Source organism: Crocodylus porosus, unplaced genomic scaffold (assembly GCF_001723895.1).
Source record: "Crocodylus porosus isolate Cpor-Errol unplaced genomic scaffold, CroPor_comp1, whole genome shotgun sequence".
NCBI classification, from domain to species: domain Eukaryota; kingdom Metazoa; phylum Chordata; order Crocodylia; family Crocodylidae; genus Crocodylus; species Crocodylus porosus.
The window spans coordinates 42,697,774-42,713,954 of NW_017728950.1; the positions used below are offsets into that span (position 1 = coordinate 42,697,774).

At 43.3% G+C, this 16,181-nt stretch overlaps 1 long non-coding RNA gene across 1 annotated transcript; it reads right to left on the reverse strand.

Moving 5' to 3' along the window:
• Positions 1–2,989: 2,989 nt before the first annotated feature.
• Positions 2,990–13,786, reverse strand: LOC109323759. Its single transcript, XR_002104746.1, has 3 exons — positions 11,740–13,786; positions 9,148–9,386; positions 2,990–3,052 (listed from the first exon to the last, which is right to left on the reverse strand). It is a non-coding gene; the product is annotated as an uncharacterized LOC109323759 (long non-coding RNA).
• Positions 13,787–16,181: the final 2,395 nt, after the last annotated feature.

Genomic DNA, 16,181 nt, shown 5'->3' on the forward strand with positions numbered 1-16,181 from the left:
AGGGGAATATGATTGGGGGGAGGGCTGTGATATGACCATGCCCTGCCTCTGCCCCTGACTTCTGAGCCCCTGCCCCTAGCCCTCCCTCATTCCCACCCCACAGCCTCCTGCCCTCAAGCCCTGTCGGTACCCCTCACTCTGGACCCACAGCTCCCTGTCCCCCAGTCCTGCTGGTGTCCCTCACTCTTGACCCTTACATCTAGATCGGGGAGGGGGGGACAAAATACAGCCCATGGGTCAGATCTGACCTACCAAGAGATTTTATCTGGCCTTGGCATTCAGCAGGTCCCAGAGCCCTACCCAGCCCAGGCGCAGGAAGCAGCCTGGGCCAGAGCACATGCAGCCAGTCCTGCCACCCTCAGGTGCACAGCAGGGCTGGAGTGGCACTGTGGCCAAACTCAGCTTTCCAGCAGGCCCAGTGGTGGCAGTGCCTTTCCTGCTGCCACTGCCAGTGTTGCCACAGCTAACAGACCAAACCCCACTGCCCGAGTACCTCAGCCCCTCTGCTTTGTACCCACCTCTGGGGGTGCCACCCAGAGCGGGTGGGTAGGCAGGGTCTCCATGAAGACCATGGGAGGATAGGGAATAGCATCTAGAAGTGGCATGGGTGGGTGGGGTTGAGGCCAGGGCTTGGGCCAGAGCCGCAAGCTGCTGTTGCCTGCATGTTCCTGTGATGGGTGCCGGTGGTCGACAGTCTGAGGAGCAGATCACAGCTCTGCCCCAGGCCCTGGGCCTGCACTGTCAACACCCCATGATCCTGGCTACAACCCTGGCCCTGTCTGTCCATCCTGCTCCTAGATGCTTCTCCCCACCCACCCATGGCCCCATCTCATCCATCCAGCTGAGCATGCCTAACCTGTGTGGGTCCTAGCCTGGTTTCCATGGAGACCCCAGCATTGGGGCTGGGATCACCAGGTGGTGACAGCATGGGGCTGGGTCCTGGGCCAGAGCTGTAATCCACTTCCAGGTCTAGTAATCTATGGAGTTTCGATTACCTGTTGCAGGGGAAGGAAGGAGGGTGCTGACCCAGCTGGCAATAGGTCACTAAAACTCCCTAAGTGGCCTTCGGGCCCAAATAATTGCCCACCCCAATCCATTGGCAATGCATAAGGGGTGCACATGCACCCCCTGAGATTGGCTCTGCCCCCCTGAGAGAAGTGTCAGTGGCACTTCTGACAACAAGCTGCTGCAGGAGGGAGGAGGGGTGCCCTTGGCTCACAGCTGGCCCAACACAGCAGGCAGGTAGGTAAGGTTTCTTTCTTTAGTTTCTGGGCTGGGGGGGTGGAGATCAAGCCCCCCACAGTGCAGGAGGGAGCAGGATAGGGGCATGAGGAAATCATTCACCCCCAGCCCTGACCCATTCTCTGCTGCACTATGGGGATTGCCCCATGACCCAGCCCAGCCAGGTTGTGCAACAAGCGGAGCTCAGTGGCTCCTGCAGAGTCACGGCACTGGGGAGCGCATGCCGCCCCCTCCCCCCCCAATCTTTGCATGGGGCAAGGGCAAGCTGCAGCTGTGAGGCAAGCTGGGCTCTGCCTGCTCTTTGCCTCACTTCAGCCTTTGAAAGTGGCGCAGCACAGCACCATGTGCCTTGCTGCACAGCCCACCCAGCAGTGGGACACACATGGTGGTGCACTGCTTTCAAAGGCTGCAGCAAGGCACTGGGCAGGCAGAGCCCAGCTCACCTCACAACTGCAACCCACCCTTGCCCCATGCAAAAATTGGAGAGGGCATGCGCCCCCCTTGATTCCCCAGCACTGCGACTTTGCAAGAGCCACCATGCTCTTCCCAGGGATGACTTAGACAGGGAAAGGTGGGCCTCCCAGGGGCTCTGTCTCCTCTGGCCCAGCAGCACAGCTGAAGCTGGCCCAGCTCCACCTCCGACCCTGCCCCAAGTGGAGCAGGGCTAGGGCCAGACCAGGGCCAGTGCGGGGAGGCAGCCAGGGCCAATGCAGGGCTAGGGGGCAGCAGATGCCAGCACTGGGCAATGACCCCTGGTGCAGGGGAAGGGGCAGCAGCATGGATGCAGGGGACCCTGGTCCCAAGTCCGATCCCTACCCGGTGCCAGCCCCAGCCTTGCTCCCTCCTCCCCTATGGCTCTTTGCCCTCCCCTGCCCCTTCCCCAACAGATTTTCACGTGGAGGGGGTACCCTCATGTGGAGTGCACATACACACATGCTCAGCTCCCCCGCACAAAAAAAATTTCTCTCTCCACCTCCAGCCCCCCAACTGGCAATCAGCCACTGGGGGGACCACTCCCCCACCCCAGTTAGCGATTGGCCACTGGTGCCCCACTAATATTAGGAGGCACCAGTCGTCCATGCCCCAATCTATATCTATCGAGACAGAGATTTTTGTTTTCATTTCAGAAGATGCCGGCTCTCCAATGAGCTGTATGGAATAACTGATGAGGTCCGGCTGAATACAGAAGGGCACTTTGAATTAAGAACTTCAGCGAACAACTGAATGTCTTATCCTTAATTCAGCATCCTGCTGCAAATTAGGTGGTTGCAAACAATTCAGGACCTACAGCAGCTTTACCTTCAATGTCCCTTCTCCTTGACCACCTCTAAGGCTGCTGTTATAGTCCTAATATTAAAAAAGAAAGGGCAATAATCCACCAGATCCTGAACTACAGACTTCTGCTATCTCCATCTCGCAACAGGTCTATAGCATTGTTAGATATTATTTGCTGTGGATACCTTTATGTATACTGATTACATTTTATGAGAATTACATTAAATGCCAAGCGTGGGGTACTTACAAAGTCCATTCTAGTACTAATAATATTACTGGTTTCAGGAACATTCTCTAGAGTTAAGCAGGCATTATCAAGAGGACTTGTAATTTCTTTAAGATACACTTTTTAAGGATACCCACTGTTCATGAGGCAGACACAACCCAAATTCTTGTCAAATAATATTACTCACAGCCTTCATACATAAAACAGTATCCTAAGGATACACCACCCATTTCATTCCCCAAGTTACCTGAAACATGCAACACTACTGTCCTTTAATAAAGGAGTTCATTCTCCCTTCTTTTAAAGATTCTGGAGGATAAAAATGAAAATTTGCATTAGATTAGTGCTGATTATTCTGTTATATTAATTAATCTGTTACACTTTAATTCCCACATAATTGCATCCAGAAAGAAAATAAATAGTAGACCATCGATAAATATTATGTAGCTGTTGCCATTAAGGGAATCTGGTAGGTTTCTTTTTCTTATTTAGGGGTAAAATAGGGAATGAGGGATGTACATGAAAGTCTTTTATATCTCTGCTAACATGAATTGACAGTCTCTTTCATAATGCTGCCAAAATGTAAATTCTTGAGTCTATTAAAGGCTAAAAGTTTCATCTGTATAAAAATGGCAAAATACATCACACTTTAATTGGCAGAACAGCTATAATGTAAAGGAGATGTGGTTTAATTAGAGCTCTTCTCCCTCAATAGCTTGAGCTTGCCAATGTAGTTTTAATTATTTCTGTCTATTAATCCTAGTCACCTATTACTATCACTATATATTACATCAGAAAGCACTCCCTGCTGTAAAGTATTTTGACTTTTAACAAGGAAATACTACCAACTCTCTCCCCTCTTCATTCTCTGTCCCATCAACCTCCAAAAAAACACTCTGGCAATAAGTTCAAGTTAATAATTACTGCCCGATGGGATTATAAATCCAATAGTGAAGCATGAATAGTTAAGTTGAGAAATATGGCAAAATTATTTATTCACTAACCATAAGAGCAATAGGCCAGATCCTCAGTTACTCTGCAATTGTGTAGCTCCACTGACCTCAGTAGACATTCATTAGACAAGCTTATGACCCGTAAACCTGAAGAACATGACTAGTGACAATGAACCCAAACTACTCTGGAGTAATTCTATTGATGTAAACACACACACATACATACATATAGGATTTACATAAGATCAAGGTCATAGATGATCAGTAACTCAAAATAACAAACATAAAAATATTATTGCTAAGTGCCTGACCTGCCCTTGGTGCCCTTTAAACAAATAATAAATAATAGTTGTTTTAGACTCCTATCAGCAGAAATGTTAACTACTGCAATTACAGCAATTAGTTAATTAATTAATTGTTCCTTTTTGTATCAAATATTGGCATGTATGTGACAGGCGATTATTTTGGCTGGAGGGCTGTTTCACAAGTTTTGGTGAGTTGTCAAGTGCTGCATGGGTAGCCCCGCCCCTTGACAGTTGCCCTGCCCCCTGGTCACCATCCTGGAACCAGAAGTCACATCCTCTAAACCCTGGCTTCTGCCACCAGAAGTCCCTTCCCTTGCCCCTGGAAGTACTCCTTTTGGGAGGGGGTGTGGTCTTAGAACTGAAAGTTACACCCTGTCACATGGTCTGTGTCATAAGAGCCACCCACCCAACACCAAACCTTGCCCCACTCACCACATCTCTCCCAGAACCCCTGCTCTTATCACATAATCCCTGACATCAGAACCTCTACCCCTTGACTGGGAAACACTGCCCAACCACAGGGCCCACCCTCACAGTGCATGGCCTGCTCCTGGGGCCCCAAGAATTCTGCCCTCTAGGCCACGAGGCACAGGCACAACTTATCAAATAACAAGGGGCTGTGACCCCTCTAACATCCTGCCCCATTGCTGAGGTTTCAGGGGTATTAGACCTCCCCCAGAACAGAGCCATACCAACTGAATCAAGGACTGCACACACAATATATTTCAGAACAAATCATTTTTTAAAGTATAGATAAAGTATAATGTACTAAAAATCAAACATCTACTATAACAGATTTTAATTTTATTAAAAAAAAAAATATTTGAGTACTGATTAACTTAACATAACTTAACCCAGCCCACCCCATCTGGCCCTGTGCGGCAGCAAAAGCTGGCCAACCCCCACCTCCTTCACCAGCACCAGCATGACCTGGCTCATCTCAGCCCACCCCATGCAGCACAGCAGAAGTAGGCCTGGGCCTGGGTTCCCCTCACTGATGCTGCAGGACCCATCCTGTCCCAAGCAGCACAGGGCTTAGCAGCGGCTCCCCCTTCCTGGTGCTGGCCCAGCCTGTCCTGTGTAGCATGCAGCTCAGCTGGCTCAGCCCTGGCTTTCCCTCCCTGGTTCTGACCTGGCCAGACCTGACTTGTTCCAAGTAGCATGCCGTCAAAGCCAACTCAGCCACTGCTTTCCCTCCCCACTGCTTGCCTGGGTGGCATGCGGCCAAGTCACATCTTCCCTTTACCTCCCCTGGCCTATCCCAGCTGGTCTCAAGCGACACATGTCTCAGCTGCTGCTGCACACTGGTTCCCCGCATGCCGCTCAGGATTGGATGGGCCTAGCCAGGTCGGTACTGCAAGGAGAAGCAGCGGCTAAGCCATGCACTGCTCAGGACCAGCCCAGCCAGGCCAGAGCAGCACATGGCTCAGCCAGCTCAACTGTGCCTTCCCCTTACCTGAGCCCACCTGGCCTGACCAGTCCCAAGTGGCATGTGGTTCAGCCACTGCTTTTCCTCATTGGTGCCAACCTGCCAGGCCTGTCCTGGCACATGGGGAGGCAGCAGCTGGGATGGCTTTACCCTATGCTGCTCAGGACAAGACAGGCCCGGCTGGGTCAGCACCGGCAAGGACGAGCAGTGGCTGAGCCATGCATCACATGCCACTGGGTCAGCTGAGCCACATGCCTCTCAGAACCAGCTGAACTGAGCAGACGCAGGTAAGGGAAAGGCATGGCTGACCCGAGTGGCATTCTGGCCTAGCAGGACTGATCCTGAGTGGTGCACGGCTCAGCCACCATTTCTCCTTGCTGGTACCAACCTGGCTGGGCCCATCCTGTCCCGAGCAGCACGCAGGAAAGCAGCATGCCACTCGGGACAGGACAGGATGGGACACTACAGGCATGGCTGAGCCAGCACCAGGGAGGGAAAGCAGCAGTTGAGCCGGTCCCGAGCAGCACATAGCTCAGCCGCCGCATCTCACCAGTACCTTCTCACTGGTGCAGCCCATCCTGGCTCCACAGACCCCTGCCAGCATGTGCTCCACACTTCTACTGCCCTGCTCTGGGCCCAGCCATCACTGGCCCTAGGACACTGGCGCAGGCCCCGTGCTCGCCTCTCATTTCCACTCCCCACCACTGCTGCTTTCCCCACTATCCTGCCTGTGGTTCTGCACCACATGGCTCCTGGCTGCATGGTATGTCTGAGGTACTTGGGATACCGGAGGGAAGGTTAAGGTGAGAGAGAAAATATAAGGAGTGAAAGTTGCTGGAACCAGGATTAGAACTGGTAGACTAGAGAGAAGCTGGGCTGAGGAACTGAGGCTTGGGGTTACTTAAGGTCAAGTGGCTCCAGGGTTACTCAGTGTCACTGGTGCAAGGGAAAAAGCCTGGTGGCAAGGAGGAGAAAGCCATGAAAGATACTGAAGCAGAAAGCTGGAAGCTTGGGGAGCAGGTAAGTGGTGACAAGGAGGAAACAGTCAGAAAACAGACAAAAACTCAACTCAGGGTTTCAAAACAACAGGTTTATTAAACAGACAACACATTACACAGCCCCATGAAGTTATTGGCTCCCACATACAAACACACAAGCACTCACCATGGCAGCAGGAGAAAGACTCAGTGGAAGGGCTGGAGTCCAGGTGGGGAAGAGAAGCAGAGTCCAAGTCCTTGGTTGAAGAGGGGGTGGGGGTGATAACTACCTATTCAGGCTGGAAATCGGGCTTTGTCCAGCAAGTGTTGTCAAGAAGGGGGTCACCGGCAGGGCCTCTGGGTACACAGGTGGTGTGGCATGGTGCTGATCCAGATGGAGAAGAAGTCCCAAGGAGTCAGTCCTCACTACCTCTTTTTATGGGGCAGACTACCTCTGATCTTCTATGGGTAGGGCCTGTCCAGGCAAGGTCAGTCCTGTTCCAGAGGGTTCCAGATGTTCTTACTGAGCATGTGCAGCCTTGGCACAATGGTGGGTCGCCTCATCTTTTGTTTCTTGAATACTGAGGGCGGTTCCAATGGCTGGCTCGTTGGTCCAGGTATTGGTGTTGATGGTCGGTCATTCAGAGGGAGCTATTTTTAGACCTACTGCCATTGTCTCTCAAGCATCCTCATTCATCCCCATTCATTCAGGAATAAAGTTACATAGGAGGGGTAGGTATGAGTCATGGGTTACACAACAGGGCATAGGGACAACATGGAGACTTGACAAACAAAATGGAAACTTGACATGACTTATGCTAACTTACATATGTATGCCTAAATCACATAGTACCAGTAAAACAGTAATATAGAACAGTAAAAATCAATATAAACATGATAATTATACAACATAAAGAAGGAGAAAAAACAAAAAAATTACAACTTGCTACATAAATAAAATTCTGAAGGTTATCCTATGTCTTAGCTCACTTATTTATAAGGAATAGAGAGGGAAATAAAAAGTCAGAAATGGTTGGGGAAGGAGAGGGAATGCATTTTAAAATTTAAAAACAAAGAAAAACTGGGGGTTTTGCTACACTGGCTCCTTTCGTCTTTGAGAGGCAGCAAGGGGCAGATAAATAGGGGTCCCGCAGGCTGGATAGAATGGCCTGTTGGGCCAGATCCAACCTGTAGGCTGTATGTTGCCCACCCCTGCTTTAGACTCTTCCACTAAAAAGAAGCAAACAAACAAACTCCACTGGTTTTCCCACATTCTATCCAGCTTCCCTAACTCTCTTCTCCCTTCTAAACTACTTGAACGTGTTCTTTACAATCAATCTTCAGTCTCTCCTGCATTTCCATTTTGGGCCTTCTTAAATTTCAGCATAAAGTTTCATGATGCACTTTGGAATTTCAGGTAGTTTGGGATAGTTTCTTCATGTTTGTGCCTAATCCAGGAATCTAGGAAGGTCTGCATGTGGATCACTGCCCTCCATCAAAGGAGACGGGCTAGACATGCAAGGTGACTCAGCTGAAGGTCCATCAGTGGAAACAGCAATTAGTTATTATCTAGTCAAGGCAAAGCTGTCAGCCTGAACAAAGAATGATGAGAAAGGAAATACCTCTTGAGACATGAAAAATATTTGTACTCTTTCCTCTGGATAGCTATACTGAAAAGGACATTTTAGTTTAGGTTTATCAGAAGTGTAAATCTGGATTTGTTAAACAAACCAATTTTTGTTTGTTTTGGTTTTAATTTGGGTGTCTTTCTGTTTTTAATAAATCTTGTCTGGTTGAGGTTAGTGTTGTAGAAGGAATTTCACATATCCTTAAAAGAATATAACAAATAGCCTCCAATGAGAAGCCCTGAAGTGTAAAACACTTCTGGAACCTAGAGTCCTAAGAAACTGTTAGGACAGAGGCAGCGATAATGGTATATTATCCCAATGAGTTGTGTTGCCATCAGACTGCCATGGGCAAACCCAAATAAACAAGCTAAAAGAGCAAGGAAGAGATGAGAGTTGGTAGCGGGGTTGGGGTTGATCTGGAGAACAATAGTAGCCTAGGCCAATATTGATAGTGACAGCACTCATCTGCATGACATGCCATGCTTATGTTGCTCAAATCACACACTAATGGAAATACCATAGAGAAGTGGTGCCCAACCTTTTGGCCCCATGGACGAGATGAGCAGTGCCAAGTTGGTCTTTAGGTCCAATCCCTATGTGAAGGGCCTGCCCTACTGTGACCCAACCCCTGTGTGTGGAGCCCTTGTGCTCAGGGCTTAGAAATTTGACACTGAGGAGCAGTTATGGTGTTAATTATCACCACTTCCCTGGCACCAAACTTTCAGACATGTGGGTACCCTCACAGGCCAGATGGCATGGTTGAATACCCCTGGGTATTGAATACCGCTGCCTTAGAGAATTATACTGAATCATGAAAAATGGCTTAACCAACATCCCTCTCCATCTCATATTGGTTGCCACCAGTCACCCATAAAGTAAAACAGATGGTAATTTTAGCCAGTCCTGATTTAGGAACAGTGCCTTCACTGTTCTTCTACCACTACCATCTTCTAGAGTCTAGATCTGTACCGTCTTCACTGGGATATCCAATGCAGTGCTCTAACACATGAAGCAGAAGTTAGTGACAAAGTGAATTTCTTGTTGCTCATACAGGAGTGGCTGTACTAGCAGTGCACACCAAAAGAATATTATTGTATGTACTATGTCCATACCTAAATGCTGAAACTTGTGATTGGTGGTCATGATGCTCCTCATAGCCAAGTGATACCAGATGACTGAAGAAGAACAGGCATTTCCCTGGTGCATCAGGATAAGCTGAAAATTGTCGCTGCTCTGAGCCAATTTTTTAAAAAGAAACTACTATAATAATTGAACATGTTGCACCTTCTCCATTACCACACCTTCCTCCACCTTCCTTAATTTGTTCACACTTCCACACTGATTTTCTTTCCTGCAGAAGCAAATTGTGATAGTCAGAGTACTATTATTCAGCTCTTTTTATACTGCAATGATGTGTATCTGAAAACACCATAAATGATTCATTATTAAATCCCTATCACAGCCTTATTTGAACACATCTACAGAATACCTAACCAGTCAAACATCTCGTGCTGGAATTCTAGACCTAAATTCAAGTATTTATATTCTTCACATGGCTTACAATTTTCACATATTTCTTTAAATAAACCACATCAAGGATTCAAAGAATCTAAAGTTACTCTTTGACTGAAAGTTGCATGCTTTTTTTCTAAACTAGGAAATTACAAGCAAAATTAAATCACCCTAGGGTAGATGTCCAAATGACTGAGAAAATGCTCAAACAGTAGTTATCAACGATTCACTATCAAACTGTGAAGGTAGGTCAACAAAGGTCTTGCAAGACTGGATCCCAGTCCCAGTTCTATTCATTTTTCTTGTTAGTGATTTGGATGAGAGGAGAGAGAGTATACCTTACAAAATTGCAAATGACATCAAGGTTGGAGAATTTACCAGGATTTCAAGGACAGGATTAGAATTCAAAATGCTTTTCATAAACTGAAGAAGTGACTTAAAATCAACAAGATAAAATTCAGTAAAGACAAAAGCAAAGTGCTACATGTAGGAAGGATAAATAAAATGCAAAAATATAAAATAGGGACTATATCTGGCTAGGCAGCAATAATTTAGAATTGGTTATAGTCCATCATAAATGGAATATGAATCAACAATGAAATGCCAAAAAAAGAAAAAAAAACCCTTATATTTGGATATGTTCACTGGAGGCTGCAGGAAGTAGTCGGTCTAGTCTATATAGTAGTGGTGAGGCCTCTTGGGCGCTACATTTTGAGAAATGTTTACACATTGGAGAGAATCAGAAATGATATGGGATTTAGAAAGCATGATCTCCAGGGAAAGGTAGAAGGAAATGAGTTGTTCTCATCTATGAAAGAGAAGACACAATTAGTCATCCATCATGTAAAAGGTGATCAGATGACAGAGTTTGTAGCATAGATAATTTCAGTTAGATATTAAGAAAACCCTTCTCAATTTAGGGGTACTGCATCACTGAAAGAAGTTAGAGACTGCCAAGGTTTTTACAAATATACCAAGCAAACATTTGTGAGCATCATGTTGGCATATTTATCCTGCCACAGAACAAGGGATTACCTCTTTATATGTCTATAATATATCCAAAAAAGGTCTTTTCAGGTTTTTAACGTGTTTGTTTACATTCAATTTAAAGGTTTATAGTTTTCATTTTAAAAAAATGAAAGACAACTATATTTTCAAAAGTACACCATGTGTCAGAATAGTTCTTTCAAAGCAGATAATGCTTTAAAATGGGCTTTTGTGGTCTTCTCTTTTGCTGACTAATGAAAAAATAGTCAATATTTTTGCTTAGTTAAATAGGGATCATTAAAAAAATAATTGGCAGATGTGTTTTAATGACGTTTGAGATATTGGTTTATATCACTTTATACAGAATAAAGTTTACTGAAGTGGAAAAGGTCTAATCACATGTGGTCTATTTTCAAACAAAACTTCTAACAGACTTTGGCCTGAATGGAGAATGAATGAAGTATTAAGGAATTGTCCTAGAGTTTGTAAATGAAGGTAAATGTAACTTTAGCTAATATGTTATTTAACATTTATATCATATGCTTGCATTATTTTTAATTTTAAGGAGTTATAAAATTACCTAAATAAACATAGTTCAGCCCAGGAAATTGAAAACCAAGACCAACTGAAAACCAAGAAAATAGCTGATGCTGAAAGGAAAGTAAACAAGAAAGGATGTAGCCGTATGCAGAAAGACTGAAGAATGTCTAATGGAATTCTGGCAGATACATGTTAGCATCACTCACAACCTAAATAAAATAAATCAAAAACTTTCAGAGTCTATCCAAAGGTAGATGAAAAGAAATGGAAAATGTAACACTAGCCTTGAAATATAAGCTGCTAGTGTCCAAGTTTTATCCAAATGGCTACCCAGTAAGACACCACTCATGGCATTTAAGAAACCTGTGCCCTATTTCTGACTCTGCTTAAAACCCACTTCACTCACATCCCAGAAAATGCCTTCCCACCCTGATAGAGCATTTTGGGGGAACTGGAAGGCTCTCAATCTTACTCTGCAGAAGTGATTTAACATTCAGCTGAACAGGGCCTTAACCCAAAGTCTCCCGTTTTAACTGTCCTAGACACCAGGCCAGTGAATCACTCTCATATTCTTGTTCTTGAGCAAAATAAATATTTCAGAATGATATCTTAAAAAAAAAAATCAATAGGAAAAGCTGAAGAAGACCTAATGCAATAATGTTTACCATCTGGTGATTAGACGGGCATTCTCCTTTCGGGTAAACGAGGTTTGATCATATCCACTCTTGGAGAGGGCACTGAATGACTAAAGGGCTACTGATTAAAAGGAGGACATCATCTCTACCATCCGTAGATATTGAATAAATGGGGTTTTGTCACTCTATCCAAAAAAAAAAGCAAAAATTATTTAGGAAATGTAGGTCAAATTTACATGAAATGAAACCGTATTTGGGAGAAAAATTACTAGCTATCAAAAAAATTAACCCAAAGGGTAGTTACATAGGTAGGGGATGCATACTGTGTGCGCAGGATGCTCCAACTTTGCTGGACAGGTATACAGCTCTGTACATACATGCCTGAGAGTGAGTCACAAAATTGTGGCCTGGCAAAAAATAAGAGGAAAAAAAGCATATTTCTAGGTTTTAATCCAATAGCCAAATTCTTAGGGCACTTACCTCAAAATCAGAGATCCAGGTTCAAGGTTCCTTACCCCCCTTTTACTTCACAGTATAGTGGGATATAACCTACTATATAACGGTAACCAACACAGGTCAGGCATTATCCAATCCCCTTTTCTAAGCTTCCTCTTGAAGCTGAGCCACTGCACCTTGTATATAATATCCATTGGATACAACAAATGGAAATCAGTGGAGAAGTTTCTGCCCCATCGGAAGCAGGGGATTAGACTAGGACTCAGGGGACCGTCCTTCAAAAGCAACATCCATTTCACTAAGCCATAGTGAATATACGTTGCAGAAATATTCTAGCATAAACAGCACACAGAGAGATGATAGATACAAATAAAGCATCTAATAACAACATCACTTCCTTATGCTTGCTTAATCATATTCATTTCATCTCCAATCTATTCCATGTGGTAGGAAAAACCGTAGATTGCTTAAATTGCCAATCTTCTGCTACTTTAGTCACATTTAAGTGTTATTGTTCTGTAATACAAGAAGTTAGGATTAAAAATGAAATTGATAGCTGTAGTAAAGAAATAGTAGTTAGTCATTCACAACATAGTATTAAACTTCAGAGAAGTCCAGCATGTACAATTGCTTTAATCTCTTTAGACTTTTTAAAATTCAGACTCATTTCAAGGCAGATAAAGTGTACAGGTTGTGCTTCTCTTACTAAATATGTGTAGCAGAAAAAAAGAGAAAGATAGAGTTTGATATACAAACCCTAAGTAGCATAAAACTGCCCAGAAAAAATGGAAAGTGTACTATGGAATAGTAAGCAATAAATGCCAGTTCTCATTTTCCCATGTTCATATCACTTCTTACAATTAAAACAGGATTTCAATGTTAATGAACCAGGGGCTGGGTATTTACATGCCTAAATTTGCAGACAGACATATAATGAGGTTTTTGAAAGCACCAAGTTATGTAATTTCCATTAAAATTAATATGAATTCAGTATATAGACTCTTTTAAAAATCCCAGTATCTTTAGGCACACATCAATCCTTAAAAATCTAGGTCTAGTATATTAGTAAGACTTTAAGTTTCTTACTCAAAAGCAGATGGTAAATAAGTCGTGCAAGAAAACAAAATAAAAGGGAAGGAGAACTGAAGGCATACAAAAACTGGGATGGAAAAAAGCACAGCAGCACAGGAACTTGCATTCAATAAAGTTTCACCATGTCTGTGATATATAAAACAGTATCTTGCAGAAACAGTGGGCACAGTTGCTTACAGATACCACACATGCTATATTGAATTCTTATGCTGAGTAATAAGGTGAAACTCTCATAACTTACTAATCTGTGCTAACTAAACCGGTAAATAGTGATCCCTGAATGTCACCCATTGTGCCTGTGTATATATATTCATCTGGATCCTCCAGGGCAAGATGACTGTTTCATGCATCCTGAATTGAACTGATATGAACATGCCTCCATACAGAAGTAAATCTGGATGCAGAAGAAACAATACAAAAGATCCTGCTGACAGCTTAGGGCACAACCTCAAAAAAGTGAACCTCATACCACCTTTATATTTCCATCCCAGACTTGCCAGGTGTTGTCCTTGGTCATATCAGAAGTTCTGACTCCTTATTTGCAGGTAATTTCAGGGTGTAGATTACTGTGAGTTAGGATGTTAAAGGTGACTGTAGGGTGACTGAAGCAATTAAACTGCATGTGGAGAAGGGGGGTTATTGAGTGTGGAGAGGTTAGAAGGGATGTTGGGAGGGGGGTGTAAAGAAATGCTACAAATCTAGCATGCTGTTTTACAGATGATGTCACACTATATATGGATATACATTTTAGTATGGTATAAGAACTATGCATCCAGTAGAACCAGCCCCATTCATTACTTGAATAAACTCAAATATATTTGAATCAGCGTCATGTTGCTTCGGAGGTGGTTAGATTATATGGTCAAATGCACATACACTATATCAAATATGTTTATTGGAATCAGTTCTACAGCTTAATCTATAGACTGTTATTTGTTTGCTTGTGATACCTCACACTTATTTCAAAACAAGTATATTCATAAATAACAGGACCAAACTGCAAAGTCAAAAACACACACCAATATCGTTACAATGTTGTATTCAACAATACTATTCAGGTATCATCACTATTCAGAAAGAAAAAATAAACTGAATACTGTGTTAGTGCAAACCAATTCAATAGTCGTTTAAAGAAACAACCATACTGTAGTTCCATGCTGCAAAAGTGTTTTCATGGCATGTTTTCTAAGGATCCTTATATACTGCAGCTTTTACACAGAAATTGTCAGAAAGCACTTGATGCAAATATTTCTGTCTGTGTGATGAAATAAATGGCATAGCTTTTTGTAAGTTCATATATATCAGGACTTGAGATAAACTAGCATAGGTATGATTAATGGTTGATGACTGATGGGATGGCCATCCTGAAACTGGATTTCTTCTACAAAAGATAGAATCATTAAAGAATCAGTATTAGTATTAACATATATAAATTTCATATTTTTAGAGTCACCATAAAGCAACCTATTTTAATGTAATGATATGACAAGTTTATGTACTCAGTGTACAATGGTGAGTAGCTGCATCTTCCCACACAGGTGTATTATTGAAACAGTTGTTAATTATATGAATTTTATACCTTCCCCATATGTATCTGGGTCTGGCCTCCCACAGAGACAAGATAAGTGGACTACAAACACCACTGGTCTGAATTCATTGTCAATTCTTATTTGCCAAATCTCCTTACTTTTATATACTCTATTAAATGCTTCAAACAAATCCAGTCTATTCATAGGGCTGAGCTAATTGAATGTTAGTGACTTAGGCTGCAGTTGCCATGACATTTTTGACACATTAGCAAGGATTTAAATCATGCAGAAATGCAGCTTTGCACCGTATATTACAGAGCATAATAGTAAATATTTTCAAATTCATAGCAATGTTTGTGAATAAAACATTTTAATATGTAACTTAAAAATGTGTAAACAAGGAATATTTCTGTTGGAATTCATCTGTTAAACAGTGGAAAGTCAATGAGGTATCAGAATTGAAGTGGAATGGAACTTCCTGCTGGTATTTTTTCTATTACTGTTAATATTCTAATGAATTTCCTAAGTATATTTTCAGTTGCATCCATGGGTCAAGGTACTGCCCAGAATCACACCTAGGTTCATAGATTATCCTGAATGAAGTTTCCCTGCTCCTATGAATCCAAAGTATAATGCTTTTCAGGATAGTGACCACAGTATTTCCAGAACACATTATATTCTCTGACAAAAGAGATTTATCCAGTAGTAGACCACATGCTAGCACCACTGACCATGTAGGTATTGTGATTAGCATTGCAAGCATAATGGTGACAGCTAGTTGGCAGCTGCCAACAGTATTTTAACATATCCTGGCTGCTATTAGGTGCCAGGTCCTACCAAAAATTAAGGAGTATTGTGGAATAACAAATCACTGCATACCATGCAATCACAGCACATCAAACATGCCACTCTTGTGAAACAGGGACAGAGAAAAAATATGCACTAGAGCCATTATTACTATTATATACATTCAGGTAATTAACTGTAGCACTCTTCCTAATTCTCCCAGTGAGTGAAGTCTGCACAGTGAGTGCCAGCTGCATATAAACAACATGTGCACACCCCTACCTCTGAATGCAGACTGACTCCATTCATGAGACAAGAATGCATGGCCAATAAAAATGATTACTCTGCAGCAGAGATATATGCCTTAGCAATGTAGTTTACCAGGTTACATTATATTGACTTAATTTTTTAAGTTAAATATAGTGAAATATCAGTGAGGTAATGTAAAAAACAACTGTGAATGCTGACAGCAACCTCAAGCCTACTATCTCCATTGGTAAAGTTCTCTGTCCCCGTATGCAGAACTGCATCAATTCCTGTTCACTGAAATCCCAAAGCCAGTGGCTAAGCCTGCATGCTGAGATGTCCTTCAAAATATGGCTTACCATC